The sequence below is a fragment of the Leopardus geoffroyi genome, chromosome C1, assembly GCF_018350155.1.
Source record: "Leopardus geoffroyi isolate Oge1 chromosome C1, O.geoffroyi_Oge1_pat1.0, whole genome shotgun sequence".
Classification (NCBI taxonomy): Eukaryota; Metazoa; Chordata; class Mammalia; order Carnivora; family Felidae; genus Leopardus; species Leopardus geoffroyi.
Genome location: NC_059328.1, coordinates 93,631,254 through 93,649,493, shown reverse-complemented (window position 1 = coordinate 93,649,493; position 18,240 = coordinate 93,631,254). Strand labels below are relative to the sequence as shown.

The following is an 18,240-nucleotide window of genomic DNA, read 5'->3' as shown; positions in this document are numbered from 1 at the left end:
AAACTTTGTTCTTGGGGCGCCTGGGTGGCTCAGTCAGTTGAATGTCTGACTCTTCATTTCAACTTAGGTCATGATCCCAGGGTCGTGGGATCGAGCCCTGTGTTGGCTCCACGCCGAGCAAGGAGCCTGCTTGGGATTCTCTCCCTCCCTCTCTCTCTCTTCTTCTGCCCCTCCCCCTCAAAATAAATATGTAAACATTTGAATTTTTGTTCTTTAGATCTGAACAACGAATTCCCTGACTCTGTTGGAAAATGGCTCACTGTTAAGTCATGCCCACCCATGCCTTCTCTGACTGTGTTGCTGCCTCGTTCGAGAGAGGTCAGAGGTCAGGAGCACCCTGAGGGACAGGCACCATCATCATCAGCCATCCTGGCCCATACCAGAAACTGGAGTTCAAAGGCTCACAGGCAGCTGGCCCTAGTAGCTTCAATGACAGCATGCATACATCTGTCCCTGCGGTCCACATAGCTCTGGAGTCATCTTTTGCGTGACCTTCCCCATTGGAAGGCACAGCCCTTGCATCTTGGTGTGGTGGGTGGTCCACGAACGGCTGAATGAACGCATGAATTGGTGATGGTGGAGAGCAGGGTGCGGCTCGGGGCCTGTGGGCCGGGCCTTGCTGAGGGCCACAGCAGGTGAGGAGGTCCAAGCACAGCCTGCAGGGGAACGTGGCCCCTTCCATCTGCTTTCTTGCATAGCGGGCTGGCTGAGAAATGGCCATCAGCACCCAGACCCGTGTCTGCGGCCCTCCCTGCTGGGCGGGGGGTGGGGGTGGGGGGCTCCAGCAGGCAGCTGCTCCTCCCCCAGAACTTCAACTACAGGCCCTGTTGGTCACCCACCCGCATTCCCTGAGCCCTTTCCTGCTGACTCACCACGGTCCCTGCCGCAGCCCAGCTGGGGCCAGAGGGGAGGGGAGGAGGCCGCATCAGGACCCAGGAATGCTCTGCTGGGCGGCCAAGGGGGACAACGATCTTCCGAGTTGCTGCTGCTCTGGAGGTATGACCAGGAAGTGAACTGTCTGAGGGCCTGAGTGGATCCCTCTGTTCCTGACTTAGTCACCTCCGGGCCCTCATTGACCCCCGTTTCTGAGGACAAGCCCCCCCGACCCCCAGCCCCTTTCCCCTGCTGCTTGTATTAAAGCACCATTCACAGCTTGCCTCGCGATCGTATGTTCCGTGTGATGGCCTGTGACCGTGTGTTCTCATGTGCCAATGAGTGGGGCTGAATGCACAGAGGTTGTGCAGACTGGTGTGAGTGTGTGTGCGACCGTGCGGGATTCAGAATCCCCGTATGTGACCGTGTCCGGCTGTGCGTGCTTAGTGCGGATTAATGGACGAGTGCATATGTATGTGGTTAAGGCTCACTGTGTGTAATGTATGTGTGTGAACCCGTGTGACTGTGTGTTATGGCCTCCCGATGCATGAATGTGGTTACGTGTGATTCTACATGGCTGCGTACTGCTGAGTGTCACAGTGTGTGAGGGATGGGGTGTGTCTGTGGATGTTGTGTGTGACTGCGTGGGTTTCGTATGATTCTTCGGGACCACATGCGTGTTCCGTGGCACAGGCCCAAGGAGGTTAGGGGTCTGTAGCCCCAGATCCACGGTCGGGAAGAGATAGGTGTGTGTGGACCTGTTGTGTGCTCTCTCCATTTCTAGCTTCTACCCCTGAAGAGCCTGCATTGGCTCCCGCTTACAAAAGGAAGTGGAATTAGTCTGCAGAATGCTCTTCCCCTGGGTCACTGACCGGTTTTAGAGTGTTTTCTTGGAAGTCAGGCTGGGCTTCAGGGTAATGCCAGCCCATCGGAGCCCTCACAGCAGCTGGCTTCCAGCGCGGACAGAGTCTCAGCCCAGTCCTGGCTGGGGTCCAGGCTGCCTCCCACCCCTGCGGGGACACAGCCAGCTTCTCTCAGCTCTGGCCATCTGCTCTCAGCCTCCCGTCCCTAATCCGGGTGCGAAAGGAACACAGGCACCCGGCTTCTTCCCACCCTGAAGACAAGCGCATGCCTTTTAAGGAGTTTGCCGCCGACCCCTTCAGGGAAAGCACAGTGAGTAACAGAGGCATCGTGAACACGAGGGATTTACAAATGTTTCAGACTTGAAGCAGCTGTTACAGCCCCGGCCGCTGGTGGGTGAACTTCCTGTCTGACCCGACTTGAAGAGGCCCACCTGCCCCAGGACAGATGACCCCGCCAGGTAGGACCCTTCTCACCACTACCCCTCCCACAGCTGAGGCAGGTCCTCTGCCTCTCTGAAGTGACTCTAGCTCCCTGGCTCTGTCCAGAAATGACAGAAATTATCCCTCTGGTTTATCTTCTGCAGATTAGACTTGGGCAACAAACGCCCAGATGTGCAAGTCTCGGGCGGCCTCTGTGTCTGCTGGGAAAGACTCTCTGGGCTCAGTGTCTGGATCATCCACCATCGCTGGTGTGGGCCAGGCTGAGAATGTGGTACAGACTCAGCAGAAGGAGCACCCTGAGGGCAGAGGGAAAGAAGAAATGAGGAGCTGGGAAGCCAGACCAACCTGCATGGAGACCTGGGCTAGGGCCAGGGAAAGTGTGCCCCTGCCCCCAGCACCAGTGGGCCCACAGGCCTGGGTGCGAGGGGTGTTGTAGAGAGAAAGCTTTGGACTTATGGTCCAGATACCTAGGCTCTGTCCTAACTCTACCACCCAGTAACTGTGTGATCAGGGGAACCCACTTGCCCTCTCTGGGCTTTAGTCTTTCCACCTTGAAGACTGAGACAACAGAGGAAATGAAATATGTGAAGTGTGGAGCCCGAGTCATGAGTAGGCACTCAACAAACATGACTCCTCATCTTGTAACCTAAAGCCAGTTGTTGACCACTTCCTGGGGGCTAAGACCCTTCCCAGCCCAGATGATCTATTTCTGAAAGAATCCATCTTTTCTTCCCTCATCAGAACAGGCATGGCCCACCGCACCCAGATCCCACAGAGACCCTGCTCAAAGGTAGGGGCTTGAACAGTAAGAAGGGAAGAAAGCTGGGGGTTGAGGGAGGTGGGCAGACATGGTAACAGGAGGGGCTTCCCGCAGCAGAGCCTGACATGGATGCCTGCCAAGACTCATCCTGCACCTCCCTGACTTCATCCATCCAACCTGCCCCTGCTCCCTCCCTCCCTGCCAACCATCACGTGTTCCCTGCGGCTATAACCATGGACTCAGACCATTCCGGTTGGTGCTGTGGCTCAACCCTCCTGGATCATCCAAGCTAAACTCAACATCCTAGGCCCCCCATAGGCTAGAAAAATGAGTAAGATACAGCCTCACCTGTCAAGAACTTGTAACTTCAATAGCAAGAACACCTATTTGATCACACTAGTTAATACTACATGGCAAATTCAGCTGCCTTCAAGATCTAGACAGATGAGGTAGATGGCTGACACAGCCTATCGGTGAAAGTCAAAGATAATGAGGCACGGTGGGGCCTGGGGACCCAGAACGGACCAACATATCCTATTTCACGGTGGGCCAAAGGAAAACACAGCTGCTGCTAGCCACCTTCTGCGACATTTTCCGAGTCTCACTAAGCACCGGGCCCCGTGTGAAGTGCTTTCATATATTCCTTTCCTTAGGTACCTCAAGAATTCTGAAATAGGGATTAGTATTGCAGGAGACGGATTCTGAAGTGACCGGCATGATCCCTGTAGCCTCAATGTCTTTGTGTAATCCCCTCCTTTTGAGTGTGGGTAGGACCGGTGACGTGTTTCCAACCAATAGAATAACCAAGATGCCAATATGTAACCGATATAGGCGGAGATGGTGCCGTGTGTCACTCCCACGATTACCTGATGCTATAAAAGGCTCAGTCCTGTTTGCAGGTTGGTATAAAGACATCCTCTCTTGCCGACATTGAAGAAGCAAGCTGCCAAGTTCTGAGAGAGCCTTCGGACAGGGTCTCCTGGCTGGGAACTGTGGGTGGCCTCTAGGAACTAGGGCAGCCTCCATCCAACGTCCAACCAGAAGATTTCGGTCCTATGCGGGGCGCCCAGGTGGCTCAGTGGGTTGAGCACCTGACTCTCGGTTTCGGCTCAGGTCACGGTCTCACGGTTCGTGAGTTGGAGCCTGTGTCAGGCTCTGTGCTGACCGTGTGGAGCCTGCTTGGGATTCCCTCTCGCTCAACCTCTCTCTCTTGCCCCTCCCCTGCTCATGCTCACACTCTCTCTCTCTCAAAATAAATAAATAAACTTAAAAAAGAAAAAAGACTTCAGTCCTACAGCCACAAGGAGATGAATTCTGTCAGCAACCTGTGTGAGCCCGTAAGTAGATCCCTCCCCACGGGGGCATCCAGAGGAGAACCCAGCCCTGGCCCACATCTTGACACCTTGTCCTTGCAGAGGACGCAGTCACGCTGTGCCCAGGCTCCTGGCCCAAGACACTGTGGATGAAAAATACATGTGGGGTTTTTTTTTTAATTTTTTAATGTTTATTATTATTATTTTTTTTTTTTTTTGAGAGAGAGACAGAGACAGAGACAGACCGTGAGCAGGGGAAGGGCAGAGAGAGAGGGAGACACAGAACCTGATGCAGGCTCCAGGTTCTGAGCTGTCAGCACAGAGCCCGACGCGGGGCTCAAACTCAGGAGCCGTGAGATCATGACCTGAGCCAAAGTCGGACGCTTAACCGACGGAGCCAGCCAGGAGCCCCTGTGTTGTTTTAAATTGCTAAGTTTATGATAATTTATTATGAAGCAATAGAAAACGAATAGAAGTATTATCCCATCTTACAGATGAGGGACTTATCGCTCAGGGATGGCTCAAGCCATACAATGAGTATGAGCCAAGCAGGGACTAGAGCCCAGGGTCCAGACTCTGCAGGCTGACATTGTCTCCAGGACCCAGCCTGCGGCACTGGTCATTGTTCTCTCAGTGGCCGCCTAGATATGAGAGGAGTAATCCGCACAGCATTGATTTAATTACCATTGTTTTCATCTTAGCTCAACAATTTCTTGTGCTCCCACTGTGTGCCCGGCACTGTGCCGGGCACTGGGGACACAGCAGTGAGCAGTACAGGCAGAGGACCTGCTTTTAGGGAGTAGAAGGTAGAGTGAGGGAGCTGAACGATGACAAGGGATATCAGCGTGATAAGGGTTTCAAAACAAGGAGGGATGGGATGAATGGGGCAGCCAGCCTCGGCGAGGGCCGGAGACAGTCTCCTTGAGGAAGTGACAACCAGGTCCCTTGGGGGGCGGGAGGCCTGGTGGGGAGTCAGCCCCTCTCTGCATTGCAAGTGAGTGAGTGGGCGGGTGAGTGGGTAAGCTTTCCTGGTCACGGGTCCCCAGGGAAGAAGGCTCTCCCAGCAATGTGAAATCATCCTGTTTCTGTGCAGTGGCTTCCAAAACATCTTGTCCCAAGGACGCAGGGCCTCTATGACTGGCCCATGACGCCCATGATTCTGGAGCACACTTCCCGGATGCATCACAGGTGGATGGGATAGGGGTAGGGGTTGCTTAGCCGTGACTGTCATCCCCTAAACATCCCCGACCTCTGGCTGCAGAAGAGCCACAGGTGGGAGTGGAGGCAAAGCAGGCAGATGAGGAGGGGTGAGGGTACAAGGAGAGCCAAAGAAAAGCACAGGAACTGGAAAAGGGACCCCCCACCTGTGATCCCAGCTGCTGTCTGTGATGACTCAGCAGACCCAGCGGTCTTTGCCAATGAGCTGGCAGGATGGTATGGGTCAGGCAAGGTCCCAGTGGGAGGCAGATGGCACACTCAGATGGGGCCATTTGAGGAACATTCAATTTAGGGATTATGTTCAAAGGTAAGGGCAGGGTGTAGGAAACGATTCTAAGAACCTGGCCCAATAGCAGTCCATCCACCACTAGGTCTGATGGGGTGAGAGGTCAAGGGGGCGACTAGACCCTGTCTGGGAGGAGAGGGCCCTGATGCGAGCCGTGGTCTCAGTTGAGCGATGCAGCCAGATCATGGCCACCCCACAGGAGGTGTGGGACAGAATAAGGGCTATGCACTCTCTGCCTCCCATATGCTGTCGGTGCTCCCCACTGGTCAAGGTGCAGAGTAAGGGCTCCTCCCCCCACCCCCGCCCCCGCCCTCGCCCTGCCCCGCCCCATGCAATCCTCACAGACCCCTCTCAGCACACAGAGCAGGGAAGAGAAGTTGTGGAGAAGACCTGGCAGTGAGAAGAGACCAGATCCCGGCCCCACCCCTTCCCAGCTGGGAACGCCGGACCAGCTATCCGACCTTTGTGGGCCTCAGTCTCCTCCTCTGTAAAACAGGGATGCTGAGCATGCTTGTACTCAGTTGTTCTGAATTTGAAACGCGATGATGTGTTTAAGGATTCCAGCGTGGAGTCCTTGCATGTGTTGGCTGGCTGCCAGCCCTTGGTTCCCAAGAGCTCAACAACAAGAACACAAAATTGGGGCCACTGAGAAGCCGGACGCCAGCCCAGAAACCCTGGACATCACACAATGCACTGGTGAGCTGTTTGCTCAGCAGGTCTTACAGTCCCTGCCAGGACTGGAACCCAGAAACTCTCTGTCTCCCTGCAGGGGCCTGAAGGGTGCACACACACACACACACACACACACACACACACCGGCAGCAACTGCGGGAGGGTGTGTGCCCTGCGTCTTAGCCCCTCTGGAAAGAAGCAGCCCTGGGCGTGTTGGAAGCCTGGGGTCTACACTCAGATATCTGAGGTGGGTGGAGCGGTGGAAGCAGGACAGGGGCCCGGCTGAAGGACACTTGGCAGCCCGAGTCCACCTCCCTGTGTGGGGATGCTCCCATGTACCTGCACGTATGTCACTTAGGCAGGACCCCAGCAGTGACACGGCGGCCCTGCCTGAGACAGCCCTCTGAGCCTCAAGGACAGACTCTAGGCCCCACCTCTGCCTGCGGGTGACATAACATCAGTACCCAGAACAAAGGCCCTTGGTGAGACCCACAGGCCACTGTCCTTCATTGCTTTATCACCCACATCTCAAGTTCACAGGAAGAGGGCTTTCAAAGCAACAGAGTCAGGCTGGCAACACGCACGGCACTGTGGTTAGTTTTTTTCAAAAGAAAGGAAACTGAAACGGATCAAAGAACTGCAGGTGCAGCAGATTAAGGCCCTGCCCAGCAGGAGGGACCGGAGGGAAGGGAGTGAGGGCCGGGGGACCGGAGACCCTGCTCTCCCGGCTTCCAGTGCAGGAGTTGGGGTGCTGCTCAGTCTCTCCCAGAAGCAGTACTTGGGAGAAAGGAGACACGGCTGACAGATGATGACGTGGTGCGTGCGACAGGAGCAAAGAGGAGCAGCCCCGGGAGGCCCTGGCGGTGCTGGCGGCGAACCCCAGGCTGCCACTGCCCCCCTGCACTGCCCGGGTTTCCCCCTGCTCACCTGCTCACCTCCAGACCAGCGTCAGTCTCCTAACTGCGCACCCAGCCCGGGCTCCGGCATGGAACCCCAGCCTCAGTGCCAGATCGGCACATTCCCTTTCCCAAAGCAATGCCATCCCTAGCATTTCTTCCAATCCAGGGGCACCCAAGAGTCCAAACGGGAAACATTAAGTTTCCGTATCTCCTTCCTATGAGACTGTGGTTGAATTTACCAAGTTGCTTCATTTTTCTGGCTTCTTTTCCATTTATTTTATGTTGTAGAGAACGAATCCTTTTTTAAAAAGCTTCTTTTAAGTTGTAAAATGTCCCCCAAATTTAGAAAAGCATAGGGAATTATATAATGAACACCCGGGTACCCCCCTGCCAGCTTTATCAATTCTTTTTTTTTTTTTAACGTTTATTTATTTTTGAGACAGACAGAGACAGAGCATGAACGGGGGAGGGTCAGAGAGAGAGGGAGACACAGAATCCGAAACAGGCTCCAGGCTCTGAGCTGTCAGCACAGAGCCCAACATGGGGCTCGAACTCACGGACCGTGAGATCGTGACCTGAGCCAAAGTCGGCCGCTTAATCGACTGAGCCACCCAGGCGCCCCTATCAATTCTTAACATATCGTCACTTATGGTTTCCATGTGGTGGTGGTGATGGCGGTAAAAGGGAATGAACAACATTTACCATTTCTTAGGCACTTCGATTTCTTAAAAAAAAATTTAAGTTAATTTATTTTATTTTTGAGAGAGAGAGCAAGCGGGGGAGGGGTAGAGAGAGGGGGAGAGAGAGAATCCCAAGCATGCTCTGCGCTGTCCGCACGGAGCCTGACGCAGGGCCCAAACTCACCAGCCACGAGATCGTGACCTGAGCCAAAATCAAGAGTCGGACACTCAACCGACGGAGCCACCCAAGTGCCGTCAATCTCTTTTAGAAACATAACATTGTACATACAGTTAAAGGACCCTATGTCCTCTCTTCCATTCCCTTGTCTTCTTCCTTAGGAATAACCACTACTCTGAATTTGATTCTCCTATAAAAGAGATACAGGTGTTACATGTTTTTTACAATTAAAACAATCCATACAGTGGAGAAGGACATAAAGGAAAAATTATACATCCTCCTGCTCCCCACAGCCTCAAGTACACCCCCCCCCAAAGTAACCATTGTTAAAAACTTTCTATGAATATTTCCAGGCATTTTGTAAAATACCTACGAATTATTTTGCTTGCTTTCTTTCTTAACAGACGTGAATTTACACTACGCACCATGCCCTCCAAATTGCCTTTTGTTTCTGGTTATTGCAGTTCCTTGGACATTTTTCCATGTGAGTACTGATAAATCTACCATATTCTTCTTAACAGCTGCGTGGGATTCTACTTTATTAAATAGTTTCCCACAGAGGGGCATTTAGGTGGTTTCCAGCTACTTAGCTATTCTAAACAAGCCTGCACTGAACATCCTTGGCATATAGTTTTGCTCAATTGTGGGAATGCTGTATATCTGTAGAATAAATACCTAGAAATGCAGTTTCTGGATAAAAGGGTATTGAACGTTTGACATCTTGAAAGATATCGCTGAATCCCCCTTTGTAAAAACGATCCATTTAAACACCAACTAGTAATGCACAAGAGTTCCTGCCTCCCCTCATCCTCAAGAATGTGTCTTTTCATACCATTGTCAGCCTTTTATTTATCTTCTTCTATGAACTGTCTGCTCTAATCTTTTCCCCTAGCATTTTATGGGTTTATTTTTTACATCTGAATCTTTGATCCATCTGGAATTAATTTTAGATGCACAATGAGACAGACATTCTTTTCAATTAACAATTATTGTTTTTCCTACCCTGTAAATAGATGGAATTAAGTACCAAGATAAAGGGAGAACAGATTTCTCTTCACTCCTAACAGGCCACTGCTCCCTGATTTTTGCCTCCCCGCTTAGAACTAGCCCACCTCGAGGCTCTAGGTTAAGAAATGGAACACCGCCTCTGACCACCCTATCTTTAGAGTATACGGCTGGACACAGTTACTCTGCAAACATACAGTTAGTCATTCAACAAAGAGGCAGTCAACGGAACTTTAGGGTTTTCCCCCCAAGGAGAAGCATATTGCACGTGTGGGAAGAGGGGGTACACCTGGATATTTGGTGACCAGAGGAAGAGCTGTGGCAGAATGCAAACAGTTGGCCCAAATCCATTCTCCCTCTTTCCTTATAATGAAGTTGACATCAGGCATGTGGCTAGGGACGTGTGTTTTCCGGCCCTGTGAATTTAGCTGGGACCATACACCTACGTTCTCAGTAGGTGAGTGTGAGTGAAACTGGCATGTGTCCCTCTGGCTATAATGGCTTTAAAATATGACACAAAGTCTTCAACCCTCTTCCTGGCAAGAGGTAGGGGATCTATGACCCCTCCACTTGCACCTGGGCAGTCTCCAACTGTAACGTGACTTCTAAGGTTAGGGCATAGAGGTTTCTATCTTGTTCTCTGAGAACTCTTGCTCTTAGAGCTCTGAGCCTCCATCAAGAAAGCTAACTCCCCTGAGGCCACCAAACTGGAGAGGCCACATGTGGGTCCCCTGGTTCAGGCCTGGCTGAGCCTAGTCTTCCAGTCAGGCACCCGGTGAGTAAAGATGCCTCCAGAACATTCAACCCCAACCATTTGAGTCACCCTTGGTCATTTGAGTCTTAGCTGAGGCCCCAGAAGGTATAGAGCAGAAACAGAAGTCACCCTCCCTGTGTTCTGTCCAAATTCCCCAGCATTCCTCACAGACCCACAGAGTCTATGAGGATAATGAAATGGTTGATGTCTTTTAGCACATTATCTCAGGGCTGTTTGTTATTCAGTAATAGATCCCTGGAACCAAACCAAGACCTAGAAAACTCTTCCTCTCCTCCCTGCTGGCTCCAGCCCAGAGATGGTGATGACCTAGCTTAAACTATGCAGATGACAACTCCTAGGGATAACAGAGCCACAGCATGGAGGGAACCCAGGTCCCGAAAGGACCAGATGGGACACTGCTGCCAGCTGATAAGAAACACTTCAAGGGTTATGTGAGAAAGGAATGAGTGTCTTTATTCTTTCAGCCAAACAAACAAAACAAAGATAGAGCAGTGAGCCAGGCAGACAGGGTCCCTGCCCTCTGGGAACTTAGGTCTTTGACTGGGGAGGAGGCTAGAGGGAGGGGTCACAACGCCAGATCAAACACCAAGGGTTATACAGTTGGTTATTTATATCAGTGGTTATCAGTTCTAGGCAGAGATATACAGGGAGCTATAAAAATAATTCACAGGGGCTCTGACTCAGTGTGGGTAGACATGGAAGGTAGCCCTGAGGAAGTGATGCTTGACCAGAAGGGTGAGTGAAAAATTAAGTAGGATGGTAGAGAGGGAGGAGGGGAAGACTGTTCTGGCACCTGAAGTGGGTAGAGCATATGCAAAGGCTCTGAGTCAGGGAAATGGTGAGTTTGAGAAACTGAAAAAAAAAAAAAAAAAAGCCAATGTGAGCCTTGTGGGTCAGGCTAAGGATTTCAGATACGATCTCTACAAAATGGGAATTCATGGGAGTAATTCCAGCAGGAAAATCAGTCTCTGGAAGCTGTGTGGGCAACAGACAGGGGGCAGAGAGGAGGCCAGGAAGCTGATGGAGACCCCATCTGCGGTGGGGACTGTGGAGATAAACAGAGTGATCAGTTTCAGAGACACTTGGGAGGCAGTTGATAGGATTTGGGGGGTAAAGGAACTCACTGAGAGAGAGGAGTCAGGGATGAAACACCAGTGACATGATGTCTGGTCTATGAGTAAATTGTAGTGTTGGGGCCAGAGGAAACCTAGGCATGACCAAGTTCAAAGGCAGCTCAGAGCAAGAGAAAGGGGACTGGATTGTAAGTAGGGGCTTTGAGCAAGTCACTTTTCACAGTTTTATATCTTTGCCTGACCTATGGCACAAGATTGCTTCACGCATAAGGACAATGGCTGTACTCATTCATTCATTCATTTATTCATTCAAAACACATAGTGAGTGGTGTCTAGGATGTGCAATGGTACACCACGGTGTATTAGTGACAAGGCTAAGGAGAACGAATAGAGCAGAGAAGGGGATAGAAAGGGGAAGAATCTGAGGAGGGAATCTGTGGAATCAGAGGGGGACTCTCCTTTAGGCAAAATATTAAAATATCTCGTGTCCCAACGATATGTGGCCCTATGAATCAATTTCTAGGGCCTCGGACAGGGTGGTGCAAGTGACGGGGCCCAGAGCAGAGCTTCAGGACTTTCTTAGTAAATCCACCTCTGCTCATGAGTAATAGGGCTGGGGAGGGGGAGGAGCATGACTGTGGGTGTCACAAACAGAAATTGCTTCTGTGACTTACAGCAAATCACTCAATTACACTGATCCTCAATTTCCTGATCTGTAAATGGGGAAAACAATATCATGTCCTTATAAGGTTTTCAGGAGTAAATAAGGGCGTATCAGTAAAGATCCTGGTTCATAGTAATAAGTGGTAGCTATTTTATTTCATTTCATTTCATTTCATTTCATTTCATTTCATTTTGAGAGACAGAGAGCACGAGCCAGGGAGAGGGGCAGAGAGAGAAGGAGAAAGTCCCAACCAGGTTGCATGCTCAGCGTGGAGCCCACAACCATCAGATCATGACCTGAGCCAAAATCTAGAGTTGGACCCTCAACCGACTGAGCTACTCAGGTGCCCCAATGGTAGCTATTATTTTAATTTTTATTCCTGCTCCTCACAGACGGGGAATCATGATCTCACCTTGGGGAGCGACCAGAAAGAACCAGAATAAAAGAGGATCGTGAGCCCCAATGACAGGAGGCCCCGTGCTGCCTGTGAGTATTGGGTTCAGTGACTCCAGGATGCACATATTGTGTGTGGCCTTTGACCCCTGGAACTGGTCTGTGGCAGTGGCCCTCATGTGCTACACTATGCAGTACCTTTGGAGATTACACATAAAGTAAGAACCCAGCTGTCCCTATGGACCTGGATATGTGAATGGGATGAGCAGAGAGAGTGAAGGCAAGGTACGCAGCTGCCATTGTCTTCTTTGCATGGCTACCACAACCTCCCCAGAGCCTTCTCTCTCTTGCACTCGATGGCAACTCTTATGGAAAAACTGATTGCCCTGGTTGCAGAAGAAGAGGCAATGGCAGTAGGACCAAACAATGAAATCATGGCAGTAGGTGTTGAACTAGTTAGTATGGTATGTGCCAGCAGCCTTCTGGGAAAGTCTCTAAATGATGAACTTGCCGTCGTGGATGTTTTAGAAGATAAACTCAAAAAAGAGGAGGTGCGTCTGCAGCATGGAAGCTTACTTCTTCAGACACCAAAACTTGTGGCAGATAGAGATTACTCTGACTGCCAATTCTAAGATTGTGATGGAAAATGCAGGAGTCTGCCAGCCAGAGGAAGAGAGTCATCTCAATCTGGTGCAGGGGAACATTAATGTCTTCAGATTCATTCTTCTTCAGATCATCAAGGACAGCCAATTGCGTCATAATTATAGTTCCCGATCCGGTGGATTCTCACTTATGTTACCTGGAGACTAACTGGATTACCTGAGCATGATGTGAATTGGAAGTGAGTGCAAGATTTTGAGATCGTCCAGGTGAAAAACTTGGCATTCGTCCCAGCAGCTGCCGAGTTTGGGGAGAATACGGTGTCTTTAGTGAGGCTGTATGGAGTAGAGTGAATGTGGCAGGCATTTCTCTTTAGGAACTGAATCCAAAAATGGGAATGATAGTGAAAATTGGAAGGAAGCACATAAGATGGTGACCAGAAGTGCCTATGGAACCATCAAGCCAAAGGATATACCAGATAGGCTATTGGATAAGTGTGGCTCACCTCATTGAATGCATGTTGAAAATCTATCCTGTGTCAATGATGGGGAAGGGAATGTACGGCATTGAGAATGAAGTCTTCCTGAGCCTTCCATGTATCCTGAGTGCCCAGGGGTTAACCAGTGTTATCAACCAGAAGCTGAAGGCTGACCAAGTTGCTCAGCTCCAGAAAAGTGCAGATACCCTGTGGGACATCAAGAAGGACCCAAAAGATCTGTGACTTCTGGATTCTAGACTGTAGAAATTTAAAAACTCCAACATGATTAACCAGGTATATCTAGTTTCTATCCATGTACATGGATCACAGTTTGCTTTTTACCTTTGTAGATACATTAATTTGTGCTCACAGAATCAAAGCCTGCACTTGGTTTAATGCTTGCGGTATGAGCCCTTGAACAGACAGAATTAACTATTGGGGGCAAAAAAAGAAGGAAAAGAAAAGAAAGAAAGAGGGAAGGCTGGGGGCTCAAGCAGGGCTGGATTCCAATCCAGTGTTAGGACAGTCTGACACTGCCACGAAAGGAGTTTGTGCGGGCGTGGACAGAGCGCAAGGCCACTGCTCCTGCCCTCCTCCTCTTCGAGTCAGATACATGTTCCAGGACCTTTTCCTCATGTTCCACGAGGAGACAAGACTGTGCCAGCCTTGGGCACCCGGTGACTGAAAGCTCCCCCCACCACCTCAGCCCGGGCCTGGGTGTGTGGCTGCCACAGCAAATGCTCTCAAGCGTCTAACAAAGCAAGCTCAGCCCATGGTGGGTGCTGGTGACGTCTGATGGCCTAAAACAATTAAACCCATAATCAGAGGGGTGCTCCAACTCGGCTGCTGTGGGTTTGTTTGCCTACCAGTCGCAATCATCTTGCTGGGAGTGTGCATCAGCCGTTAGCCCTCAAAGTTCTGTTGCTAAGAGATTATGAACCAGATGATGTTTCCAAAAAATAACCACTACAGGATGTTCCAGGATAGAGGCATAATAACAGCCCAAACAGAACGGATATGCTGTTATTGATAAATCCTCGTAAAGAGCCAAGGAATGGGGCAGCTGGGGGTAGCCTGGCCATGCACATCCTATGTAAATTACTGGTTTGCCAAGATTTTAAATGTAACAAAATAGAGTCATCAGTGATACCCGTAAGGGACATGATCTGAAGTCTTCATGATTCCGAAAGTTCTTTCATCAACCAAGACGTGTCTGTTGGAGGCCTGTTGTTTGCCTATTCCGAGCATGTTTACAACCATCTCAGCCACATTTAGTAGCAGGCAGTGACTAAGCTTAACAGGGCTGTAACCACCCCTTGTTTGACACAGTGCCTGTGGGTGACAATTGATGAAGTGATTTAACATAGCTGCTTGCAGCCACCTCCACTATTGCTCTGTTGCTGGGGTAACAGGAACCAGTCAACTAACAGCAGCCCAGGTTAGAGCAGGACATTTTCCATCAACAGGAAGTCAGCAAACAGGGCGCTTGCAAGAAACTGATAGTCATCTGGCGCCTAGAACAGTTCTGTCCATGCAGTTTTCCCGGGAAGATGCAGCCATTCTGCTCTGGGTCCTCACCGAAGGCTCCTGGCTCCGCTCCCCTATCAAGGCGGGTGATACTGTGCAAAGTGGCTGTCACCTGTTAGGAGAGGAAGTCCTCACCTCTGTCGGCCTCCCTCCTGACCTGGGAGCAGAGCAGCACGATGCCCGCCTGACAACCCCCTCCTGCCACCCCACACCCCCTTCCCTCTCAACCCCCACCCCCACTGGCCCACTCTGCTTTCTATCTGGCCAGGTCCCTGGCCACAGTGGCCTAATGGTCTACACTTTATCCTGCCGGGGCTGGTGGTAAAGACCAAGTTGTTGTGTTCTTCTTTCATTTAACAGGTAAAGGAGCCGAGGCCCAGAAAGACAAGGTGAGGTGTCAGGGTCACGTACACAGCTAGTAAGTCAGGAGGTAGCTGCGTGTCTTCTAGCCCTGAATCCCAGGATCTTCGCTGCTCTGTGGGCCCCAAGCACCCTCCGATGGAAACCGCACAGGAAACCGCCAAGTGTTGCAACGGCTCCCAGAAAGGGGTCAGAGTTTCCATGTGCCAACCCCGCTGACCCTCAGTCACTGTGGGGCCCTCAAGGGAAGGGGTGCAGGACCACAGGACTCTGCCTTCCTCCTCCCTCCAAGGGGCAGAAGAAGGTGTCATGAATAAAGCAAACCATTAAGATCCCAGACTTGGAAGTTTATTCTGCCAGTCACTATGTGGGGGACCTCGGGCAAGTTACTTAATCTTCTGCAGTGTTGTTTCCTTTCTAAAAAGTAGGACAAGTACCTCCCTACTTTATGGGGTTGTTATGAGGAGCACATGAGATTAGACAGGTACAAGTGGTCAGCAGGGTGTGTGGGAAATCCTTGACAAACGCTAACAGCAGGGGTGGCCGTGGCCCTGACATTATCGTCCTCTTCACCACCACCAGCACCCACTCCTGCTAGGCCCCTGGGGCGCAAGCAGGCAGGAGGCTGGTGCCAAAGGGATGCATTTCCCCGGGGCTCCCGGTGATGGATCCTTAATTTTTCAGAAGCTGGGCTCACGGAATGGAGAAGCAGCCTTGTGGCTTTCTGTGCCTGTCTCAACACATGTGCTTCCAATTGGCTGTCTTGTGCCGGAGTTCCCCGGTGCCCAGCCCAGCAACCCCAGCTGCCCAGTGCCCCCCACCCTGAAGCATGCGGGGGCTTCTGCCCTTGGCCAGGCCTGGGAAGCCTCAACAGCAAGCTGCTTCCTCCCCCCGGAGTAGGAAAGAGTGTGGGGTGCCTCCCTGGTCTGTCTGAAAGTTGCTCCTCTGAGAGTCTTAAAACCTCGGTGCAGAGAAGGACATCTAGGGAGGGCCGGAGCCGGACAGACGAAGGCTGTGGTGGAGGATCGTCAATTCACCAGCCCTGCCACTTGCCCCCCCCCACACCCCCCAGGGCAGAGGCTCTGTTATCCTGTGGGGTCAGGATGCTGTTTCTGCTGAGTCATCCTTTCTTGCCCGGAGGGATCCTGGCCCAAAGCCACATTCCTGGTGGGGTCTGAATGCCACAGAGGACAGAAACTTCCTTTCTCACCAGACCCCAGCTCTCCAGCCCAGCACACCGTCCGGTCTCTCAGCAGCCTCTGCCGGCAGCAAACACTCTCCTCTAAGCCTGTGTGGGTCCTCCCCTCAGAGCCCCGGCCCTCCCTAGACCTTGCCTCTGGGAGAGCTTAGAACATTCCACAAGGAGGCAAGGATGCTCATGTGCCAAGGGTGGAGAGGCTGAGTCTAAGGGGAGGGGGCCAGAGGGGTACTGAGGAACTATTTGTAACTCCCCATCTGCCTCCTTGGTGGCCCCTCCTGCCAGTGGGGATTCAGCAGTCCCATTGAGAAGGAGCCTGCTGCTTGAGGACAGCCCTGGGCAGAGGCCAGATCTCAAGCTAGAAAGGAGACAAGGCAGTCTAAGAGGCTTCATCCCTGGGCCCATACTGCCCCCACGTAGCAACTCCAGCATCCCCTTGTGCAAAATTTCAGTGTCCCCAAACGTGCAAGTTGGCCACACCCTCTGCAGAGCTCATGTTTCAGAAGCCTATGGGCCAGGCACTATACTGGGCACTGGCCCCACAGCAGTGGACAAAGGCAGATGTGGCCCATCCCAGTATCTCTCTCGTCCTTTCCAGGCCCACCATCCCTGCTTTCAATCATGCTTGGCTTCTAATCTTGGCTCCTCCCCACTTCTAGCTGTGTGACCTTAAGCAAATTACTTTACCTCTCTGGACCTTGTCTTCTCTATAAAGTGAGGGCAGGCTAATACCGACTTCACAGGGCTCATAAGAGAGGTAAATGAGTTAATATGCATTAATATATATAATATATGTGCATATATGTTAACATATACAAGATGTTTAGAACACTTCCTGGTACAAAGACTTCAGTACGCGTGTGGGTGCGTGGGCACATGTTGTGCACACGTCTTTGCTCTCACTGCCCTCTACCTGGAATGCTTTTCCCCTTTTCTGCAGGAATCTGTGGGTTCAACCATGGCAGGGTTTTCAGAAAGGAGGACTTAATGGGGTGCCGGCCCAAGGTCAGGCCACAGCCCTGCTAGGGCCACCGACACCTGCAAAGCACTTTACACTCCCCTGTGAGGCAGATGAGGGCAGGGGGCTCAGGGAGGTAAGACACCCGCCCGAGGCTGCTGCCCTCATCAGTGTTGGATCTAAGAGTGGAGCTTGGGTCTTCTGACTGCAAGTAGCACTGTCCCTGCCCCGCCTCACGGTGCTGGTCCCCAGGAAACTTCAGACAGAACCTCAAAGTTCCCCCAAGACTCAGCACCCAGAGGATGGGCCCTTCCTGGATGTGCAGAGGTCCTGGAGTCAGTAGGAGATATCTCTCAGAGCCAGACAGGACCAACGGAAGCCTCAGGACAGGGCCGCTGGGCGGCAGGAAGAGCTCAGCCCAGGAAACTCTGGGCAATGCCTGCAGACCACAGAGCCCCCGGGCTTCCTGCCCTCTCCACACAGGCCGCCCTGTCAACGTCAACGGGTTTGTGAAACGCTGCCGGGCAGGCAGTGGGAACTCAAGGGGCCCCAGGCTTCACTGGCTGTGGTCACCCTGTTCCGTCGCAGCCCAGGAGAAGGTGGCTTTCTAAAGACTGCCATCCACACTGCAATGGGATCCAGCTGCTGTGGGGGACAGGCACCTGATGGTGGCCCCACCGGCTCAGGTCCCAGGCCTCCAGACCCCGGGGTTCCTCCCTATAGGCCTGTATTTCCTGGGCCTCCCCAGATGCAGGGAACCCCTAGATGCAGGTGTAGGGGGGATCTGTGGTTGAAGAACTTTGGAGTGGGAAATATGTGTGTTATAAGCCCAGTTCATAGTTTCGCTGGCTGTGTGACTTTGGACAATTTCGTTAACCTCTCCGTGCCTCAGTTTCCTCATGTGTAAAATGTTCATAAAAAGCACCTACCTTTTTGTGAGGATTGACTAGAACACTGCCCACGGAAGGTCTGATACAATACCTGACACACAGTACGCTCTCAATAAGTACAAGCTCTTGTTTCAGT

The 18,240-nt window shown here is 51.7% G+C and overlaps 1 pseudogene; it reads left to right on the top strand.

Annotated features, from left to right (window-relative positions):
* Positions 1-1,634: 1,634 nt before the first annotated feature.
* Positions 1,635-15,395, top strand: LOC123598404 (annotated as a pseudogene).
* The last annotated feature ends 2,845 nt before the right edge of the window (positions 15,396-18,240 follow it).